Raw genomic sequence first — 24108 nt, 5'->3', positions numbered from 1 at the left:
GGTCGCAAGACTAAGCATCTTTTTCTGATGAATACATCTGCCAGTGGATTCCTCACCTTGTGAATATCCCCTGCGCCAGCATTCCACGGAACTTTTTTCCCCAGCTCTCTACGCTGACGTGGACAACGTCATAATGCATCGGCTCCGCTCGCGACTCTGTATGACGTCACCGGAGCGATAAGAGAGCCACGTCGGCGTGATGACGTCAGTTCCCTTTTTTCCGCGCCGTAGACGCGCAACGGTTTTTCCAGTACTCTCCTGCTACTTTGTAGTTGTTCGGTGTTACTGTTAGAGAAAATCTATTATGTCTTCGACGAGGAAGTCGGGTTTTAAGCCTTGTAGGGAATGTGGGAGCCACATGTCTATGACAGACCCCCATGATGATTGTTTGTGGTGCCTTTCATCTGACCACGACGTCGAAGATTGTTCAAGCTGTAGGAGGATGAATCCGAAGGCATTGAAGGAAAGGGAGGCAAAGCTTTTTATGGCCAAAGCCAAAAAGGAGAAGAGAGGTAGAAAGAAGGAGAGGTCGAGACCGGAGTCGTCGACTTCACGTTCATCGAAGTCGAAAAAGCATCATAAGAAAAGGAAGCATTCCTCTCGGCGCCGGTCTTCGAAGAACAAGGCGTCGAGATCGACTTCGCCTCGACGCCGAAGTAAGGATTTGTCTCCTCCTCCTCCTTCTAAGTCTCCAGAAGGATCTCCTTCGCCGAAGCGGACTCCAGCGCGGTCACCGGCGCAGTCCTCAGCGCAGTCACCGGCGCCGTCTCCGGTTCCAGTGGAGTTGTCTGTTTCTGATGATGAGCAGGAACAAAGGAAGGAGCCTTCTCCAGGGCCTGAGGATCCTACGGCTCCGGTAGAGGACACTGTGGCGCCGTTGCCAGGTACTCCGCAGACGGATCTAGGATCGGTTCCTTATCCGCAGTTCCCGGCTCCGGGTACGGATTCTTTGCATTTTTTAAATGCAATGTATGGAATCTTCAATCGGGCTGCCTTCCCATCCGGTGCACCGACTGGTCCAGTGGTTCCTATGGCATATACTCTAGGGGTACCGCAGCATTATGCTCAGGCCCCGTTTATGCCCTTTCTGCCGATGGCGCCTTCGTGGCAGTTTCCGGCACCGTCTGGGGATCCATCGCGACTTCGGCTGGATCGTCCTGCTTCGGAGCCTTCCTCGACACCGTTGCTGACTCTCTCGGCGCCGCGTCCAGCGATGCCGACTCAGTCTTTGGCGCCGCCGACTCCTACACCTCTGGCTCCACCGACGCCGCGTACGACGCTGACTCCACGGATTCGGTCGAGAAGGGAGGCCCAAAGGGTCTTGGATGAGGAAAGGTATAGAGTGGAGGTAGAGGAAGGTGAAGTGGACACGTCCTCTGAGTTTGAAGGGATACAAAAGAGGCTAGTGGCCTGGATACGACCCCTGAGTGGGAGCTTACTTCATCTAGATCATCTCCACTTCAGGAATTGGTTCCTTACCATATGTTTATAAAGAAGGCCGCAGAGTTGTTGGATTTGCAGTTACCCTCTGCGTAATATAAATCTAACCTGCTGACAGAGGTGTTGCATTCACCTACTTCGACTTCTGAGCCTTTACTGCCTTTCAATGAGGCTATTAAGGAGCCTGTTTTGGAGGTATGGCGTAAACCACTTTCTTCTCCAGCGGTTTCCAGGCAGGTGGCGAGAAGATAGAGGGTGGCACCTGGGGATCCAGATTTTCTTTCTACGCACCCGTCTCCAGAGAGCCTAGTTGTGCAGGCGTCCTGCTCGAAGCATGCATCGGGATCGTTCCCTCAGTCTCCTGCGGACAGGGAGTCCAAAAAGGTGGACCAGGCAGCTAAGAGAACTTTTTCATCAGGAAGTATGGCACTTAAATCTACCAATGCCACGTGCTTGCTGGGTCGTTATGTGCATGCCTTAATGGACTCAATTAAGTCTTTAGCCCCTAAGTTGCCTGAGGGTGATAAGGCGTCCTTCATGGAGGTGGTCGCAGATACTCAAGCTGCTGCAAGACAAGTGATTCAATCGGGGCTTGATACAGCAGATTCAGTGGCAAGAATAATGGGCTCGTCTATAGCCACGAGAAGGCAGGCATGGCTCCGTTCATCTGGCTTTTCTACGGCTGTTCAGGCCACATTGGTGGATTTGCCGTTTGATGGACAAAAATTATTTGGAGAAAAAGCTTACTCCGCCCTACAGAGATTTAAGGACAGCAGGGTAACAGCTAAATCTTTGGGTCTGCAAGCTCCTGCTAAAGGTTTTGGTTTTAAAAAGTTTAGGGGTTTCGGAAGGTCTTCAGGGGACGTTGGGGGATGCGTTTCAGTTGAGTTGGGGCTCACGACTCCTTTACGCGTTTCCTCCCATACCCTTGATTCCTCGGGTTCTGAGGAAGATTCGCCAAGACCAGGCCCAAGTCATTTTGATCGCCCCGGATTGGCCAAGAAGGGTGTGGTACACAGATCTTCTCCACCTTTCCTCGTGCCCTCCGCTCCGTCTCCCTCTGAGGGCAGACCTCCTCTCACAGTCGGAGGGGCAGGTTCTACACCCCCACCTCCAGAGCTTACACCTTCATGCCTGGAGATTGAACTGGGCAACCTGAGTTCTTTCTCTCTCCCACCTGATGTGGTGGATGTTATTTTATCGGCCAGGCGACACTCCACCAAGTCCATTTACTCCTACAGGTGGTCCAAGTTTGTAATATGGCGTGGAGAGAGATCCATTGACCCTTTAAAAGCACATCTTTCTGAGGTGCTCCAGTTTGCCCTTTCCTTGGCTCAGCAGGGCTGTGCTGTGGCCACGGTCCAGGGCTATCTTTCGGCCTTATCGGCTTTTCTATGTCTACCTGATCAACCGTCATTATTTAAATCTCCGGTTGTACTGAGGTTTATCAAAGGCCTTACGAACAAGTTTCCTCCTACTCCTTTTGTAATGCAGCAGTGGGACCTTAATCTTGTCTTAACTTTTCTGATGGGGTCCCCGTTTGAGCCTCTTCATAGTTGTCCCTTGAGGCTGTTGTCCTTTAAGACGGTCTTTCTTGTAGCCATAACTTCGGCAAGGAGGGTGAGTGAGCTTCAAGCTCTTAGTTCTAAACCCCCTTTTCTAACATTACATGCTGAAAGGATGGTGCTCAGGACCAGGGCTGCTTTCCTGCCCAAAGTTGTTACTCCGTTTCATTTGAGACAGTCTATTACTCTCCCTGTTTTTTATCCACCCCCTCATCCCCCAAAGGAGGAGGAAAGGCTTCATCGCCTGGACCCAAAGAGAGCTGTAAGCTTTTACTTGGACAGAACGAAGGACTTTCGTCTGGAAGATCAGCTCTTCGTGGGTTTTGTTGGACATTCCAAAGGAAGAGCGGTACACAAGCGCACTCTATCAAGATGGATCATCCTTGCCATCAAGATCTGCTATGCCCTGGCTGGTAAGGTTCCTCCTGAGGGTATTAGGGCTCATTCAACTAGAGCTAAATCATCTACATCCGCTTTGGCCCGGGGTGTTCCTGTGGCAGATATTTGTTAAGCCGCGACTTGGGACTCCCTCCATACTTTCGGAAAGCATTATTGCTTGGACTCTGAGATGAGGAGGGAGGGCCACTTCGCGCGCTCTGTCTTGCAAGACTTTCTGGTATAGGAAGGAGGACACCCTCCTCCGGGAGAGGGGACTGCTGTGGGAATCTATTCACAAGGTGAGGAATTCACTGGCAGATGTATCCATCAGAAGAACAAGTTACTTACCTTCGGTAACGCTTTTTCTGATGGATACAGTATCTGCCTGTGGATTCATCACTGGCCCACCCGCCTCCCCGTTGTCCACCTTTGTATACCTTAAAAGTTGTCTTGTTTGAGATGTTGTTATGCTTTCTGGTACATTTGTAGGAAAGGCTTATTTTGTTTAGCTTTCCTTTTGTTTATGTACTGTGTATATTTGATTGTATATTGTATACTGTGTATACTTTGAATCTGTCGTTGGTCCACCTGTGCGCCTCGGAGGCACGGGAAAAAAATGGGTGGAACTGACGTCATCACGCCGACGTGGCTCTCTTATGGCTCCGGTGACGTCATACGGAGTTGCGAGCGGAGCCGATGCATTATGACGTCGTCCACGTCGGCGTAGAGAGCTGGGGAAAAAAGTTCCGTGGAATGCTGGCGCAGGGGATATTATCAAGGTGAGGAATCCACAGGCAGATACTGTATCCACCAGAAAAAGCGTTACCGAAGGTAAGTAACTTGTTCTTCAGGTAATGTCAGGAGTCTATCCCTGCATTTCATTGAGAAGAGGTCACACAAGAGAGTAGCCGAAGTTTGTCTAGCTACTTTCCTTCCTCTCTCAAGTGCAGTAAGCCATTTGGTGATGTCATCACCTTCTGAATAGTGAGGGACAAACCCTTTTGAAGAGTTTTGAGTTCTAGAAACTGCTATTCTCCCTAATTGCGTGTGTGCTGCCACCAGATATGGGTCCTAGGCCCAACTCTTGTCTTTGCTTTTCTAGTTCCAGGAGCTGACCCTCTAATCTTTCCAGCATGAAGTCCTCATTTGAAAGGGTCTAACCTGTGTTTGAGGGGACTCTATGAGGGGACTGTCTCATCCTTCCTCAACATCATCTTCATTGGTATTCTCTTCATCCTCAGACTGAACTACCAGTTCTGTGTGATCTTTCACAAACTGAGCTATTGGTTGCCTGAGAAATTCCTTTTTAGGACTTTTGCCTGGTTTATTCCATAGCTCTTACAGAGGCCTGTCAGGTGAGCAGACTCTGGTCCATGTAAGCGGTCTAGTTGAGCTCCTGAACCTAGCTATTGGAATCCGGCATTATTTTACTAAAGTTGGGACCTTTTTCGAAAGTTATAAAAAATAACTATTACTGAATATGTTGTCCTAACTAAAGCATAGACTTTTATATTTATAACCACTTGGTTTCAGGTACTTAACTAAGGTCCTAGCATTTAATTTTAGAGATGTAGAAAGATAATTGACCAATCAAAATTTACGTTGTCTAGAGACATTTGTGGGATACACTCATGTGGTCACTTATTGTCGAAGTGGTCTAGCAAATGCAGTGTCGTGTACCCCACTGCTCATCCGCCAATGTAGGAAACCGCCTCTCTGAACAGTGTACTAAACTGAAGGGCACTAAGTAGAGAGTGTGAGAGATCGTCAAAAGGCAGGTAGAAGCAAAAGCAGATAATACTAACTCTTTTTGTGGTAGTGTGGGCGAGCAGTTAGGCTTGTCAGAGAGGGTGGTTTTAAGCATTTGTTGTACTCACAGAGGCAATAAATGACACACACTCGAATAAATCCGAGACCAACCTGTACAAATACTATCTTTTTTTTTTTTAAATTAATTTTTAAGACCATAAACACAGTTCTAAAGTAAATACTTTCAGAGTTACGATTTTCAAATTTCTGAAAATATTTCACTTTTATGCGCAATTATGCACCATAGGAAACAATGGGGAAAAGCCGAATAATGCTTAGAAGTTCAGGCAATGCTTTTACAAAATTCACATTCTCATTTTAGGTCCATGTCAGGACCAGGTTCAGAGTTCCATCAGGGGTACTTCCAGAGCGTCCCGGAAAAGCCAGGAGCAGAAATGCTGAGGCTTTAGAAGCTGGTGTGCAAAGACCAAAGGGGCCACATGAAAAAGCACTGCACAGAGGGACTAATAGGTAAGTCCGATGGGTCTCCTAGTAGGGAGTTGGTCGAAGGGCCTAGGCACCGTGGGAGCAGGGTTGGTTGGTCAGTGCAGGGGCCAGTTGGGCTGTGTTAGTCTTGAGGTCCTCGTGGTCAGGAGCAGGCAACTTGGAGAGGTGATCTCAGATCAGCTGGGCCACCCAGCAAGTGGGTCTCTGGTGTCTCGACGGGTGCTTGCTTTTGGTGTTTCAAAAAGTCCGGTGTAGACTCTTCTTCTTGGTTTTTACCGTTGGGGTCTGGTACCATGGGTATTGGTAGGCCTCTGCTCTGGTAGGTCCGACTGCCTCCAAACTTGATGGGGAAGCAAATCTGACCCTCTGGAGCTGTTGTATATCTTCCTGCTTTGGTGCAGCGTCAATGTCATCGGGAAGCAGCAAGTTGACAAACCCGACTTCATGGGATCAGTGCCTGCAGTGTGTGGGGGAGTGATACCTTCACGGCGATTTCTTGAAGGCTGGAGGTGGTCTGTGGTTCTTGAAGTCGTTTCAGGGTTCAGAACGACACAGCAGCAGCAATTGTTGAATCCTAGGAGCAGCAAGCAGGGTTTGACACCTTTTTCTTCGGTTGAAGAGCTTCAGTTCTCGAGTCTTTTTTGTCCTGGTCTTCTTTTGTCCTTTGAATCTGATGTTCGGTTCTCGGGGTGCCTCCTAAATACGGAATTCTGGGCCTTTACAAGGGGAGACAGGTGGTAGTCAATGTGCTACATACATTCAGGGTGTTTACACACTCTGTGGGAAGAGGCACTACCCTAGCCCTGATTGGAGGTGTCTCCACCATTCCATGATGGTGGAGTTTCAGGAGAGGGAGTTCACATCACCTGCACCGTCCAAGGGGTGGTGTAGGGTAAGTCGGTACTCTTGTCATCTAACTAATTTTCCCATCTTTACTCTCTCCAGAATGGAGCAGGAAAGGGGGCTTGGCCTCCCCCACTATTTGGAGGGTCCTGGTTTGTATTTCAAAGGCGGCATTGCCTTTGAAGCTTCCTACCCAGGTAGGCCATCCTGTCCTGCAGGCGGTGTATAACACCTCCACCCACTGCAGTCTTTGTCATCTGAGAGCACTAGCTCTCGCCTCATGAGGTCAGAAACATGTCTGATTGTGGCAGGCTGGCGAAAACAAGTCTGCAACCACACCAGTGCTTAATAGGTTTTCAGGGGATCCTCTAAAAGGGTCCCCTGTGTGAATTTATTAATAAATCCATCACTGGCGTCAGTCAGGATATATTCAAACAAGATGTTTGTTACCAAACCTCTCAGAAATCAGTGAAGCCATCATGGAGTTTGGAAAATCTCGTTGACAAGTATCCAGCCCATGTACTTTTTATTGCTTCCTTGTGCATTTGCAACATCCCAAATTGGACTGGACATTGTACTGGCATATATCTGCACATGCTGATATCCCCACACATAGGGTATAGTGCACCCTGCCTTATGGCTAAAGGTCTGCAGTAGGAGTGACTTACCTATATCCAATGTCATGTCGACTCTTCGGATTTCTCTACACCAAGACACGCAGCTTGCAATGGCTGAGTGCATTGACTTGAGAAGGTCCATCGGGTAGCACAACCAGTGCTGCAGCCCCAGAGGTCCCTCCTCAATACCCATGCCCTAGTTACCAGGGGTACCATTTTTTAGGGACTTACTGGGGCCACTGAAGTTGTGCCAATCATGGAACAGTTTTGGGGAAGAGATCTGGCTTTGAGGACCTGGTTAGCGGGGGTGGGGCACTTACAGTTCGAAATCCAAATTTAAGCAATAAGTGGGGGCTAACCATGTTAAAAGAGACACTTTCCTACATAGATTCTGAAATATATAATTAAATCTCTGCAGGTTCATCATATTTCATAGGGCTATACAGCCCATTACATCCAATGAGAGGGGTTGCTATTTGTTGAGGTCTTCTTTAGCTTTATGTGCAAAAGGCGGGAGGTTAAGGGATCAGCTAAGTTCGGGGTGGCGTGCCCCCCAGACACCCAGGTATTTGAGGCTGAGACAGCGAATTGGGATATTGTCTTGCCAATCTAAACCGTCTCAGTTTGGGGCCGGAGTCACTGACCGATTTAGAGGGGTTCACCCAGAAGCCTGAGGCCGCCCTGTATCACTGGAGGATGAAGAGACATCCAGGACTGCCCACCACAGGGTGTTCAAGGTAAACAAGGATGTTGTCGGCATAGAGGGCTATGGGGTCCTCGTGCCCCTTGCTCCTCATCCATCTGCGTAATTGAGCTACACTACAAATGAGGCACGCCAGTGGTTCGAGCGCAAAGAGGAGAGGAGATAAGGAGCAGACTAGTTCTAGTCCTAATTCCAATAGGGAAGGAATTGGAGAGTACACCATTAATCTTGACCCCCCGCTTTGGGATTAGAGTATGGGCCTTGGACAAGCCCACAAAAGTGGGGCCCGATCCCAGCAAGTGTCAGTACCTGTTTCAGGTGTCCCCAGTCCACCGTATCGAATGGCTTTTCAAAGTCAAGTAGAAGTAAGGTCAGGCTGGGTGGAAGGAGATGACAGTGGGCTAGGACTGCATGAAGGTGCCGGAGGCAATGTCTCGTACTGCGGGCTGGCATCAAGACTCATTTGTCCAGGTCCATCAGGTTGTGAAGGAATTGCTTGAGATAGGTGGCCAGAAGTGTGAAGACCTTGACCGCACAATTGATGAGGGGTATTAGACAATAGGCGGCGCAGGCAGCTGGAGGGGAGAAATGTTCTTTTTAAATGCCTTTTGGCCACAGCATCAATGTCCAATGGGTTATGAAAACATTCAGGCCTCCCAAACGTAATGAATTGTTTTTTAACATACCTCACCCATGGTATTTTATGAGCATAATCGAGCCGTAGGTAGTTGGAGGTTATGGTCTGATTTAAAACGTTCTTGCTTGCGCCAAATAGAGTGCCACAGCACAAGTGGGGCTATCTTAATGCAGTCCTCTAAATGTGCTACGCTCATCTCCATATGACTGGCATAAGTGGGCACACTGGTAGGTACGGCTAGCAGTCTTATCAAAAACATTTTCTCGCTAGCCTGCAAATGCACAGCACTGCTGTACCCACTTATACCTGCAACATATGTCATAACAGAACAGCAGATTGCTTTGTAAATGTTAACCACCACATCTAGGGGTTTAGAACCTAATTTCCCTGTGAACCTAAAAATTGCCTCTGTTGATTCAAACTGGGCTCTCCTAACTTTCGTTAGACATGCCCAAGTACATTTATTGTTAAAAGGTACCCCATAATATATGAAAGTTGGGACGCAAAGACTTTTATTGCCGTTAATAAAATGGAATTTCCGAAACTTTGGGGGAGCGCCCACAGACAATGATGTGTGACTTAGCTATAATGGACATTATTCTTGGTTCACGCATAAACAGAACCATTCTATTCAGTAACCTCTGGAGACCCACACCGGTTCTTGATAATCGGACACAGTCACCCGCATATAACAATGCAGGTAGACTTCATGTTCCTACCCTGGGCACATCTGCATTCTCTTGTGTTAAATATGTATCAAGTTCAATAGGGAGTCCAAGTGCACACCATACTGCTTTCCACTTGTTACACTTTTCCATATTTGATCTCTATTGCTCCTTTGGCCTGCAGCCCGGTTACGTGGTCTGCCCATTTTCCCACGTGCAGTTAAACACTTCAGAAATTAGAGCGAGGTAACACTCCAACTGGACGCACTGCATGTTCTGTGATTAATTTCAAAAAAATACTCCACTTTATAGCCTTGTTTCATCCAATTTTTATTCCATGTACTCCTTTACTTTTACTTATTCTTCAACACTTTTTTCTGTCACATGTAGGGCACTTTCATGTATACGAAATGTTTCTTCTGCCACAAATATGCCGATCCAGGCCTTTCTTTTGAAGCATGATTTACATATGAAACATCCTTAGTAGTGGTTCACTTTTACCTAATGCATTTCGGGCATTAAATTGCCCTTCCTCAGGGGTTCACTAAAAAGTTTAAAACACTGACATTAGTACTCATTCCCAAAACCCTTCGCCATCATTTCAACAACCAAACAATTCAATGAACAATCCATGCCATGTTTTTCTAACAGCTGACGTTTTTCCCTCTAATAACGTAACTGAACACCATACACATTGTGCTCTGTGAGACCACTAACACCCACCTTAAACATTCCACTCTTAACCTTAATACCCACTTTGTATTCCATAAAAGATTCCAAAACCTGATGTTACTCTAAACCTCACAGTGACCCCAACCCGTATGCCAGACTTCCGTGAACTCTTTCATACCTGTGTCCAATTACCATTGCTAGCTCACATCTAGCATCTTCTCTCCTTTCACCGATCAGTATGACTCTCATTCCTGTGGTTTTCCCTTTTCAAGTACAAACCCACAACTCCTCCCTCTAACTTCACCAATCCTGTTACACCCACCACAGACTCTGGCCTCCTACAAGCCTTCAAATCCCATAAGGCACTTCTCAAGGAACCTCATTCCCAACCCTCCGATGTCGGAATGTTCCCAAAACACTCTGTCAAATGCCCCGCCCTCCCTTAGCTGTTTCCACGTAAAGTGTAGAAAAAAACGAAATGCTGTTTAAACTTTAACACCATATTTGTTATAAATACATTTCTGTCCATATATTGTATGTTTGTTTTGCTTTAACATTGTGCGTGCGTGGTCCAGGTCTGAAACCATTCGTCTTCGTTGTAAAAAAACTCCAGTCTTAGGATGCATAGACGTTGCTGCCATTATACATGTGACTTCTCCTTTTCAATCACTTTTGTATTTCACCATGGGCGTGTGCTACTTGAATGTTAGGCAGTCATTTTGCTACAAATTCAATAGGGAGTCCAAGTGCACACCATACTGCTTTCCACTTGTTACACTTTTCCACATTTGATCTCTACTGCTCCTTTGGCGTGCAGCCCGGTTACGTGGTCTACCCATTTTCCCACGTTCAGTTAAAAACTTCAGAAATTGGAGCGAGGTAACAATCAAACCGGACGCACTGCATGTTCTGTGATTAATTTCACAAAAATACTCCACTTTATAGCCTTGTTTCATCCAATTTTTATTCCATGTACTCCTTTACTTTTACTTATTATTCAACACTTTTTTCTGTCACATGTAGGGCACTTTCATGTATACGAAAAGTTTCTTCTGCCATGTTTAGGTGGGTGTGAGGGGTCTCACAGAGCACAATGTGTATGGTGTTCAGTTACGTTATTACAGGGAAAAACGTCAGCTGTTAGAAAAACATGGCATGGATTGTTCATTGAATTGTTTGGTTGTTGAAATGATGGCGAGGGGTTTGGGGAATGAGTACTAATGTCAGTGTTTTAAACTTTTTAGTGAACCCATGAGGAAGGGCAATTAAATGCCCGAAATGCATTAGGTAAAAGTGAACCACTACTAAGGATGTTTCATGTGTAAATCTTGCTTCAAAAGAAAGGCCTGGATTGGCATATTTGTGGCAGAAGAAACTTTTTGTATACATGAAAGTGCCCTACATGTGACAGAAAAAAGTGTTGAAGGATAAGTAAAGTAAAGGAGTACATGGGATAATAATTGGATGAAACAAGGCTATAAAGTGGAGTATTTTTGTGAAATTAATCACAGAACATGCAGTGCGACCGTTTGGAGTGTTACCTCCAATTTCTGAAATATGTATCAAGGTCATATTTAGACAGAAAAGAAAGGGAGCCTGCACACACCCTTGTCTAACACCACGGTTGGTCTTAATCGTGGTAGTGCATTTACCATTGGATCCATAGCTAATAAACACAGTCAAGTCTTCTTGTAATTAGGCTAGAAAATGAACTTATTGGGACTCCACTCCCATTTCCAACATCTTCCCCCATAGCTTTCCTCTGGCGACACAATCAAATGCTGAGTTAAGGTTCATAAACGCTAAGTATAGGCAGCCTTTTTCGCCAGTGTATATTTTACTAATGTTTAGCTGTATATTCAGGCATTAGTCAGGAGTCCCTAGGCCCTTCCTGAACCCATACTAGATGGTGTAAAAAGGTACCCTTTTCTGCAACGCAAGCATCCAGTCGGTCCAAAAACATCCTACCCAGAATCTTTGCTTTTGAATCAATCAAGGAGATAGGATGGTAACATTGAGGTTCAGCTCTATTACCCTTCTTATAAATTGGGACGATAATGTAATTAGACCATGACTTGGGTGGCCCTTTTCAAACTGCACTCCTTAATATGTTGACAATTAGGGGTGTCTATAAGTCTATATTATCTATAAAAAGATCAATTGGAACCCTATCGGGCCAGGGCCTTGTTCTTTGTACTCCATTCCATTCCAGATCTAACTTCCTTTAAGGTAATAAATACAGCTCAAAAGCACCCTGTGGGCAGCCGTCCATTACATGATCAGAATAGTTATTTATCAATGCTGCTATCATGCACCTTGTAAAAGTGTTCAACCCATGTATGTGGTGAAATAGTTGTATCCAAGACAGTGTAATGACTATCCTCCAAAAAAAGGGCATATCATTTTCTGTTTTCCAGGACAGACGACTATCTGTTCTTTATACTAGCTATGCCTGGGTGTTCCTAGGCTTCCTGCCTTATCGCTGGCTTTTTATTAGTGACGACCTGTTTATAATTTCATCTGCATATCTTCTCTTTTTTTCCACATCCCTAGGTATCTGCTTGAGGGCATGTTTAGACCTCTATGTGCCTGTGAACAGAGTCATTATTCTGGGGAACACCGTAGTGTGAGTTAGCATGCCTGCCAAAGTTGGTGATGTGGCCCTCTGTTTCCAAAATGTGGGTGGACATGGGTCAAGCCAAGAAACTGGGTGTATTATAGAGGTCCCTCTGGAAACGAGCCTCTCATCTTCCGGATCTTATAGCGTCTTCATTACTGGAAGTCAGCATAGCTTAAAGAATGTCTGAACCATGAGCATGCTATGCAGAAGTCCTTTGTAGGTTATGTAAATTTGTATGGCGCACCTTATCACCCGTGAGGGTATCCAGACGCCAGAGCAGGAGCATAAGTCTAAAGGTGCTCCTAGCTTTCGGCTTCTAGCAGAAGTTGAGGAGCGGAGTTGTGGTCCTGATATGTAGAGGATGTAAGTGGCTGTTACTTAATAGATGTTAAGGAAATGTTCATATTGACAATTTGCTTCAACTGCAGACTATAAAAAAAGAAATCTCAACCTTCTTTAGCTAGAGTAAACTGTGTAATCATTGAATTTGTCATAGTCCTCCTTTCCACAACCATTGATATCTGAAAGAAAGAAGCTGGGTAAAACACTGTTACAAAATTAAAGACTGAACAGTCCTAAAACTATTTGATGGATAACTTGAACAACTGGCTAGTTCTTTCTGATGCCAACTCTAAGTCCTCTTGTTTTGTAACCTTAAATAACCCTGACACACAACGCTTTATGCAGGCTAGGTTAGACTCTCTTGCACTTAGAAGTATCATTAAAAGAGAAAATGATGTAGGGGCATGGCCAAAGTGGGTACCCATAAAGACAAGTTTCCTCTGAGCTCTGTGAGCAGGTCCACTGCCAAATTCCACAATGCTGCCAAAAGTAGTCCCAAATGTGGTGAAATAAAGGTAAAGAATCTTTTTATGCAGACCAGATAATAAGGGCCTACCGGCGAGAAATTGCAGATGACTTGGAAACTGAGACCAGGGCACCATGTCGCTGCTCCCATGATGGAAGCCATGTGAACTGTGGCCTCCCGGGAGTATTTAAGAGCTGACAAGAGGCACTGGAATGGACAACAGAAGACACCAACCAGTGTAGCTGCAGTGGTAAACTAGTGTGGTGTGGAGGATGAACTAAGTCACACGGAGCCTTCTGCGAGTTGCGATCTCTGCTAATGTGTTTTGGGGAAGCTAAATCCTGAGGCAGCAAGTGGAGGTGGTCCGCTTTATGATGCAGAGGGCTGCTCCTGAATACGTAGTTGGGTGTTTAAATAACTAAAGCAAGCGGAAATCAAAACATTCCACCTGCCCACACCCCCAGATACTTTCAATATAGAGACTATCCACTCACCATGTAGGTCTGGCAGCTACTTGATGAAGTACCTTCCTCCTCAGCCAAAACCTCAAGAGGGTGGAATTATATCCACACATAAACCCCATGGCAAGTAAAAATAGCAATCTAATATAGGACTTGAGGCTGCATTGCTTTGGGAACATGCACCTGAAGAGGCCTCGCTATTCTGAATCAAACTGCACTCAGCTACTTGAATAGAACACAACCAACAACCTACTCAACATGTCTGCAATCTGGGCAAAAGCAACATAAGCGGCGTCTTTCAAAGAAATTCTCCATCCTCAAAAAAGTGAATCATGCGCAATTACAAGGCAATGTTGAGTCCTCCTATATGCCAAAACTGTTGGATACCACTGATCTCCGAGCCCCAGCCACAAAAGACATCCAAGTGCTCCTATCGGATTTTAGGAAAGGTATAAACTCTTTACTGCAAGATTTCAACAAGATGCTATCAGAATAGGACCACTTACTCACAAAAAACCAAACTGAGACTAAATCATGTGAAAACACCATAATGGAACAATCATATGAAAAAATCGAGCAGGCTCTCCAATCAACCCCCTGGAAAAACACCTTCAAGCAATGTTGGAGAAACTCAACAACATTGAAAGCTGCTTAAGGCGTAACAATGTATGTCTCTGAGATGCCAGTGAAAATCTGGAAGCCAACCTTCAAACACTCTTCTCCCAGCTGCTATGTCAACCTGATGACAAGCCCATTCATTTAGATCAAATGCACTGGGTATACTCTGTGTTCCAATAAAGAAAGAACTTAACATCAGATGACCTGTTCACTATTTCCAGGAGAAAGGGAATACTCTACCCAAGGTCCCTAAACAGAAACCGATACTTTTGAGGGGAAATACAATCACATTCCTCCAGGATGTTTCCTTGTAAACGTGGGCAAAGCGTAGATAATTCAAGGATATCACTGCCCACCTGCAAAGAGAAAAATAATCACATAAAGGTAGGGTTTCTTTACATTTTACCATTAAGGGAAAATGGTAAGTAATATGGGAGCTGCAAGAGGCATTGGGCCCGTTGGCAGCGATGTCTTTGCAAGAAGAATCTGAACAGATGGCTCTGGAAAACACCAGAGGGGAATGCCAGATTGAAAAAGAAATGCAGCACACATGGAAGATCTATAAGTCTGCTGTCAACAATCGAAGGAAAGCTGTCCCCCATCATTGTAATGGGATTGATGGGACGTGAATAACTCCTTTGAACACTTTGCTGTACACTGCTCCTTTAGATGATGTGCAAACAACGCTGTCAAATTAAGTCTTCCAAGTTATGAAGTTCTATTGTGGCCCTTGGCGACTGGCTTTACTCCCACAGATCTAGCCCTCTCCTTGAGTTAGTGACTCAAATATTCTATGGTGGTTGCAATGCTATTATCAACTTTTTGAATATCGAACCATTTGGTTAATGTAAAAGGGTGAATTTAAGTGGTAATTTTCTTCCGTTTTAGTTATATAATTTCCCTATTTATAAGCACAAACCATGGCATTAATAACCTATAGGGCAGGCATTCATCGGCAAACTCTGTATTGGAGGGTCAAGTACAAAACACTACTGGTCAGGAACACAATAACCAATAGAGAGCAATCAAAACTTTTCTATCAGAATACGAGTCTCCGAAGCATGAAAGTGTGCAAAGTTAAATGATAGCCCGATGTCATTGGGCTCTAAGGCTGTCGAGGGAGCCAATCTCCTAGTAGAACTTCCCGGCAAAGCAGTGAGATACTCCATTGACTTAGAAACAAAGAGGTGGCTATAGCCTTTCTACATGAGACTCCCCTCCAAGCTAAAGATGTCCCAAGGTTAATATCCGACTGGTTCGCATCTCAATTTCATGCACTAACAAAACAAAGTATTTGATAAGGCAGTAACCTGTACACACAAGTGGACAGGTGTATTGAATATTACAGAACAACAATGTCTATTAAGTATCAGTTTAACATAATAATCCATACGTTCAGTACAATACCTAAACACTGTATTGTAATGCAAAGCTAATTTGCTACAGAAAAATGTGACCCAAAAGAGCTAAATGGGTTATTTTAAATATATCCGTGTCTCTCAGAGCATAGGTGTTTGCAGCATACAACAAAAACATAATTAGAATATATACAGTAAGTGCTCAAAACAACCTTGTAAGTGGTTTAAAGAATGATCATAATCAAAGAAAACAGCACTTTATTTAAAGCTCAGGATGACATTTCCAAAGAGCAAAGTGCATAAGTGTTTCAAAATGTTTTCTGTTTTCTGTTTCGGACCTGTCACTGATTGACTTTCCAGCCGAATAGCAGTCAAAAAGAATTTTTTTTCGTGTTTTTTGCTGCAAAAATCTATGTGCAGAGAAATATATAGATTCATATCTAAGAAAAACCCCTTTTTCTACAAAATTAAGTTTGGGTCATATTGTTCTCTAGCAAATTATCTGTGCATTACAATACACTGTTTATTTATTGTACTGAACTTATATATTATTTTAATCTGATATCTGATTGAATTCTGTTGTTTTATAGTACCAGCAAAACAAAGACAAGGGGGTTGGGCATGCTCCTACAAAGGTACCTTGACCTCACTTTAGATGCGAAGTATATGGATCAAGAAGGCAGATCAGTGGTAATTAGAGGCAAAACAGACCAGCTCCCTTTAACCCTGATTTCTATCTAAACTCCTAATGAGAATAAAGAGCTATGTTTAAGCTGATCTTTTCCCCAGAATTTCACGTTTAGCAATTACTGGATTAGTAATGGGGGGTGATTTCACCATGGATCTGCATCTGCATCCTTCACATGACTGAACGGCCGTCTTGGCTGATATCTAATGCTCTGCCATTCTTTGTACTAGTGATTAAGATCTCTTAGATGTTTCCTCAGTTGCAAAATCAAAGACAAGACTCTATCGGATCATGCACTCATCTGTCCACAAATAAGTTCCCTTCCCCCACAAAAGCTCCATCCACTGCCTTAGCTGGTTAACAAAGTTGTCTAACAAGGCTCTACACCAAGAGAAAGCATTCGAGAAGCAATAGAAAGATATTTCACTGAAAATTATAATGGTGAGGATAAACAATCTGCACTATGTGAGGCAATGACTGCAGTTATTCAGGGTGAGTTGATATTGCTCACAGCTACGATTGGCCCAAATAAAAAATACTAAGTCACTACATGTATGCTCATATAGTTGTGCAGGAATTGAGGTAAATTAGGTCAGCTCTTTTTGACAAAAGCAATGTGAAAATATTTATATATCAAACAGACCTAATAAGGCTGACAGATTTCTGGCATATAAACAGGCTAAGTTACGGAATTATGCATGGTAGATGGAGGATGAAGAAGGCCTTAAATATTCTACTACCACTGAAAGTCTAGAGGAATTCTTAGCCTTTGATTCCTCCCTCTTTAGGCACCAACAAATTGATCGAACCAAGCAGGACTAAAATCTTAATGAGTACAGTTATTTAAGTGGCTATTGAGACAATGGAAGAAGAAATCTCAGTAGAAGAAGTGAACAAGGCCATCAAAAATGTACCTAGCTAAAAGGCTCTATAACCTGATGGCTTTCCAACATTGTGTTATAAAGCTTACATAAATATCCTAGGAGACTCTCTTATGAGGTTGTTCAATCATTTTCTCACATCCAAGTCAGTGACTAAGTTTATTCTTATTTTCATCTGTTTCTTTTGCTTAATCCAGACAAAGTTATCTTATTCTGCTTATCTTACTGTCCCATTTCACTCATGAACTGTGAAATGTACATTGTTTGCTTCAATCGTAGACATCAAACGGTATGGCCCAAGTTGATATCTGCTCAACAGTCAAAATTTATCAAAAATTGGCAGGCAGGAGGTAACACAAGGCTTTCCGTCAACCTGATGTAACAAGCCCAATGGGGCAGACGCCTATGCTACTTCTCTCCCTTGAGGTGGAGAAGGCCTTTGGCAGAGTTGGCTGGTCATAATTAATGAAAGTGCTCAAACAACTCCTATGGGCCAAACGATGAAAGTGTTGACCCAAGACCACTTCAGTAGCCCCTCCACTAGGATTAAGGTAAATGAAGAATAAACAGCTACCATCCCCATATCAAGTGCGCTGAGGCAGGGATATCCTCTTTTACCCTTGATTTTCACACTCTCAATGGAACCTCTGGTTTAAACAATCCACTTATCAAGGGCATTAGGGTGGGAGATAACGAAATTCATTGGCTTTATTCTATGATCCTATGTTATGCTTTAGAACTGCTCCAGAATCTTCTCTACAAGCCCTACAAGCAGAGCTAGTCTAATTTGCTGAGTTCTCTGTTCAACTATTCAAAATCTCAGGGCATTGCCATTTCAAACCCACGGATCATGGGCCACGAATTGTGTAAGCAGGTTTGCTTTGATTGGTCCAGAAATCCTTATATATACTTTAGTTAATTCATTTATCACTCACAACAAAAGGCATATATGACTGGAACATTCCTTCTCGCTTCCAAATGCTGTTTAAAAACATGTGCTACTGAGGAGAGTTAGAAATAGCCTTAATTAGGAGAACAGAGTCTGAAAATGAACTTCATGCTCTGTTTGTTGTATGTCACCCAGATGCTACCACTCCGAATCTCCAGGTCAATCCTTACTCAAATACAAAAGAAAATGCAGGACTTTACAGGGGTGTGGAATTTAATAAAATATCTACTTGTCCATGGAACAGGTTGCTTCATAAATCTGCTCGTTCTGTAAAAAACAATCCACTGGTCCCTTCGGTGCTATGTAGTGTGGTGACATATGGCAGCAATCTCGTTATATAAGAGCTCCAATAATAGCTTCTCTGGTTATGCCAGGGCTAATACTATAGAATACTAGCAATTCATTTATTTTGCCATCATCCACAGATCTACATACTGTGGCTGTAGCTGCAGTAAGCAATAGTTTCAGCATTGGAATGCCCTTTTTGAGCCCTACTCAACTACTAACTTGCTTGTATTAGGGGTTTTCACCAGCTCTTCTTTAACCTTTTCACATATTGAGGAAGGTAGGACATGTACTCTTAACAATGGCAGAAGTAAAACTTCTTCTAGGTTTGGGAAAAAAGTGGTTGGAGTTAAAGTGAAATTGTAAACGCTGAACAGATTTTTTCATTGAGCAAATCTACACAGGTACATTTGCTCATGCTAAAATGCAGCTCTCAAATATTTTCTAGGAGTAAGATTTCCTGGCCTACTTGCGTAAATTCTTGTGAATTCATGAAAGCTGTAAATCTGCACTTAAGGCCAGGATATAGACCGTGGGTGCACTTTTGTGACTTTTTTTTTTTTAAAGAATTGGGTCCCTAAATAGGTCTGGTGTTAACAGCAACATTTTCTTTTTATTAAAATTCTATCTCTCGCCCTCTATGTATTGGCTGGCTTCACTGTGACTGACAACATTCTGCTCTTTCACATGGAGTTTTTCAGCACACAGATAGTTTGGTTCAGCGCTATGAACTACTGTGGCGATGTGTAATTGTTTAAACCAAAAACTATTTCTGCTTTTTGACAATGTTTGTTATAATGGTGGAGGCCCGTCAGCTCTCAAACGAATAAAGTTTTACAAAAAACTTGCCAAAACAAGACACTCCTTGACAAAACCAAAAGGTTGACCACCAGTGTCAGACCTATTGTCTTTTTTTTTTATTTTAACAGAGTTTTGTATAGTGCAAACTTGACCCAAAGGGGTTTCAGAGCGGTTTACATACCACCAGTTGTGTTACATGAGGACACTTTCATTTTTGTTAGGCACGGGGAGATTAAGTGATTTGCCCCGAATCACAGGATGTTCAGCGTCAGTGCCGAGACTCGAACCTGGTTCCCCAGATTTGAGGTCGACCGCCCGAGCTGTTAGGCCACCTCCTCTGCCAATGCTTTTTTATTTTCATGTTTTCCATAATCTTACTGAAACTAAATACACTGATTTTCCTTTATGAATAGTTTTTGGAAATACTAGGACGCATCAACATATTTTACTAAATGAGGCTTCAAAGATATGGTACCTAAAATTTCACAGTAGTTAAGCAAAACTTTTTTTTCCCAAGTTGCATTTTTTTGTGAACATTTTATTTTGTAAGGAAATCCTTAATCTTGCTTTCAAGCTTCTGTAAATATTGCATCTAATCAGAGAGCAGTCTGGAAGCATCAAACGTAGCCGTATACTGTTAAACTCTGCTAACGTGCACAAAGTTTTATACTGGAACCACTGTCCGAATTGCAGTCCAAGCTTACAACATTTCCTTAGAGCCCTCATCTTAAATATAAAGGCTTTATTATTGAACATGAATGCAAGTTTGAACAGCATAAACATATGGACCCAAATATTACCTTAACTGCAGACAATGCTCTGCCCTGATTCAAAATATGGTATGGGAAACTTGCTGTCCCAAGGACCAAAATAAACATGAAAACCTGTTGTCCTTGTCGCCAAGCAATATATCCTGGGTGTTGTGCTAAAGGAATTCAACACTCCTTGCTTTACATGGAAAGATAGAACATCCGTAGTCTCAAATTCAACACTATTGAGAACAACAATGGAAGGGGGCATATACCTCCCTGACATGGGCACAGATATCGAGATAGCGAGCCATATTCAACCAACTCTAGAATGAAATTCTAATCCAAACTATGGATGCAACTCCAGAAAGAATTTTCCAAAATCACATTACGCGATAGACTATGGCTCTACCCAATTCATTTAGAATACTGACAACAGGTAGCAAAAAGCATTGGCATAGCCAATGGGTCTCGCCTTTGAGAGCTTATAAGTGCCTAGCCATGCAACAGTTGATGTTGTTGCACCAAGGATATTGTGCTTCATATCTAGGCCACCAAGCTTAGTTGCATGGTCCGTCAGTGATTGGCCATAACCTCCCTCTTGTTCAAGGGAGTATGCCAGACTTAGCGGGACCAATCAGATTCTCATGCTAGATTTCCATCTCTGCACGGACAATACATAACTAAACATTCAGTTTGAGGCGGGAAACAAGTCTAGGGCCGCTCTCAGCGCCTGTTTAAACAAAATGTATCCCTGGATGCAAGAAGGCATGCTTGCTGTCAGTGGAGGCACAATCGAGATATTGTATCTAATGGTGGCCAACACTTCTCCACTGACGTTTTCCTGACCGGAGGCCCCACGATGAACAGCTCTTACATACGTGCATCAAGAATCTATTTCCCCAAAAGCAACTATGGTTGGAGTTTAAGACCATCTGCATGGCCACACGGAAGCCCTCAGCAGCCTAGAATGACTTCCAGCAGTTACCAATGCATATGAATTCTATTACAGGACCGGAGGCTTCGTATTATGCTTCTCTTTCTATTTATTACTACTCACAGCAGCCGATGAAAACTTTTCTTATGCAAAACAAATTACATTTCCCATGATGCATGCACCACATCACTTCCTGCAGAGCCCCATAAGAGTCAGTAACACCGGAACCAGTCCTCTTTCTTTGCTGCTCACGCAGACAGTTAAGTTGAGAGCTCCGTTTTAATATTATTGATTGATGTGATTTGTGATTGGGATTTCACTCTTAAGGCTTTGATTGTGCAAGCAGCAGATGAATGCTTAACGTCGCGCTTACATGTAAATCCACAGAGTTGGGGTGACCGGGCGACGTGCATTGGCGCTACGAGACCCCCGCTGAGAGCGGGGATGAGTCGGGGGCATAGTTAGCAGCGAGCGATGCGAGGCTGCTTCGCGCGCTAGCGCGTATTTCCTGACGAGTGTCAGACGCGGCGCTCGGCCGCCTCGTCAGTGCCCCTTTCAGCGCGTGAGCGCTTATTCATTATTAAGGCACACGGTACCGCCCCGCCTTCGGCGGGTGAAAGTTACTTAGGATATTGGCGCTAAGGCTTCCCTCATATGCCGGTGACGCTGGGAGCCTATTACTTTCGGTTTTGTTCGTGTTTCCACGTGCGTAGCCCAATTGGGCAATTTTGGTAGGATTTGGGCTACGCACGTCGTAACTGCCCGTTTTTATGTATTTTTGCTTTCGTTTTTGCCATTCAGGCTGTGGTTTAATAAGAGAGCACTGCTTACGCCTGGCTTGCTGCAAAAACGACCTGGGCCTGGAGGGAGCACACCTCCTTGGACTTTTTTTCTTGCTCTTTTGGCTCCACTACGCCCTGTGGGCTGTAATAATTGGGACACAGCTGTTGCTGAGGAGCTAGGTACCGGTGCTGTTGTGCTGTGGGTTGGCTCCCCCCCCTTGTTACTCCTCCTTACTGTTGCTCTATGAGCAAATACGTCTACAAATTTGGTTCCACCATGGAAAATTGGGTGCACTATGAGGAGGATGACACCTTGTACGAGGAGGAGGTGGGGACACCAAAAAATGTGGAGACTTCTCAGCCGGCCCCTACGCCTTTCACATTCAACCCCTCGGATATCGTTCATCCCAGATCCTCGGATTGGTTGCCTGCCCCAGAGGTTGCAGAGTATCTACATGAGAATTTGCGCAAGAGCTTTGACAAGGAGGTGCGCAACAGACTGCGGTCTGAATTTCCCCCGACCGGATCTTACGGATAAGGTGGCAGAAACACCGGAAATTGATCCCAGTTTGCTAACTTTCCTTAAAAAGTTAGCCAAGGACCCCAAGAAGGGTATAGACCGCGCATGGGGAGGGTGCCAGGACAAGCTTCTTGACGTGGTCGGCCCCCTAGCCAAGATATTGGAGATGGCTCTAGAGGCGCAGGAATCGGGAACCGCTATTGATTCCCATGTTTTGGCGGGCTGGACCCAGCGGGCTTTCTGCCTATTAGGTAATGGCAACTGCGCAATCTCCACGGAGCGCAGGAAGTCCATTCTGATGCGCATGGACTCTAACCTTACGGAGTTGGCGGCGGCGGAGCCTGGCCCATTGGCGGACGGAAACCTATTCGGCGACCGATTCGTCAAAGATGTGGCGAAATACGTGTGCACCTTCACGACCCTGGACAAAGCTCAGGCTGGAATCAAACGGGTATTCCAGGCAGGGGTTTTCAACAGGGCCGGACGAGGCCGGGGACGCTCGTTTGGCCGTCAATTCTCCCAAGGTCCTCAAAGAGGAGATTTCGGACGCGGCAGAGGAGAGTGGAACTCCACCCGCGGTGGCACCTTCTACCTCACCAGGCAGCGCTTCAACAAGCGGCGCTTTAACAAGGGATCCTATCGGGGAGGATTCCAGAACACCGAGTCTTCAGGTGAGCGCTCCAGATTTATTTCTTCTTCCGTTGGGGGAACGTATTCAGCTGTTTTATCACAATTGGGTTCAAATATCACAGGACGCCTGGGTTTTGCAGACGGTTCAGGGGTTCCACCTAGATTTCTTTCAGACGCCCTGTCAGGTTCATCGGCCCAGACAGCTGTCTTTTTCCCAACTAGAGTGCGATTTCATAGATTCAGAAATAGAAGGATTGCTGCAGAAACGCGCGATAGCTCCTTGCAACGAGGGCCCTCGCGGTTTCTGCAGCAATATTTTTCTGGTGCAGAAGAAAGGCGGTGGTTACAGGTTGGTACTCAATTTGAAGGATTTCAACCACTTTATGACTTACAAACACTTCAAGATGGAGGGCATCCATCTGCTGGCAGACCTATTGAAGCAGGGGGACTGGTTGGTCCGTCTGGACCTGAAGGACGCCTATCTGTCCGTTCCCATATATCGTCCCCATCGCAGATTCCTTCAATTTCAATGGCGGAACCGGTGGTACGAATATTTGGTCCTTCCTTTCGGACTTTCCTCAGCACCGTGGTGCTTCACCAAGGTTTTGTAACCGGTCATAGCCTACCTCAGGGAACAAGGGGTTCGCATGATTGTCTACCTGGACGACATGCTCATCATGGCGCAATCTCAGGCGTTGGCGGTTCAACACTTGCTCATGACCATTCGTATTTTACAGAACCTGGGGTTCGTGATCAACAAACCAAAATCGGTTCTGTGTCCCACACAGACGATAGACTTTCTGGGGTTCGTCATAAACTCTCAGACGGCCCAACTCAGCCTTCCAAATTCCAAGCTTCGGGATATCAAGAAGGAGCTTCGCCTATTCCTGACCAAACAAATGGTTTCCCTCAGGGGGATTGCCCAGATAGTGGGACTCCTTGCATCGTCCATTCAGGTGATATTTCCGGGGCCCCTACACTACAGGGCCCTTCAACGACTAAAAATCCATCACTTACAGAAGGGTCTTTCATACACGGACGTAGTCCCTCTTTCCCAGGAGGTGAGGGAGGAAATGCAATGGTGGTTGGCCCACGTCGAGGCGTGGAACGGCAGAGCAATTTTCGGCTCGCTACCGGAGGTGGTCATAAAATCCAACGCCAGCCGTTGGGGTTGGGGAGCGCGCTGCGGAAATATTTCCACAGGGGGGCGTTGGTCCCTAGAAGAGTTAAATCTTCACATAAATT

At 44.8% G+C, this 24108-nt stretch overlaps 1 protein-coding gene across 3 annotated transcripts in view; it reads left to right on the top strand.

The window, feature by feature from the left end:
- PIKFYVE (phosphoinositide kinase, FYVE-type zinc finger containing) overlaps nt 1-24108 on the top strand; it is a 2037960-nt gene that overhangs the window by 70065 nt on the left and 1943787 nt on the right. Inside the window, exon 2 of one of the 3 annotated variants that reach the window (XM_085648835.1) lies at nt 5515-5663. The exons of the other annotated variants lie outside the window; for them this stretch is intronic. The gene's annotated coding sequence lies outside the window, so the exon portion shown is untranslated. The remainder of the gene's footprint in view (nt 1-5514; nt 5664-24108) is intronic. 3 annotated transcript variants of the gene reach the window in all.

The sequence above is a fragment of the Triturus cristatus genome, chromosome 3_2 (assembly GCF_964204655.1).
Source record: "Triturus cristatus chromosome 3_2, aTriCri1.1, whole genome shotgun sequence".
Taxonomy (NCBI): Eukaryota; Metazoa; Chordata; class Amphibia; order Caudata; family Salamandridae; genus Triturus; species Triturus cristatus.
The sequence above is the reverse complement of the archived record's forward strand: the minus strand, read 5'-3'. Positions and strand labels throughout refer to the sequence as shown.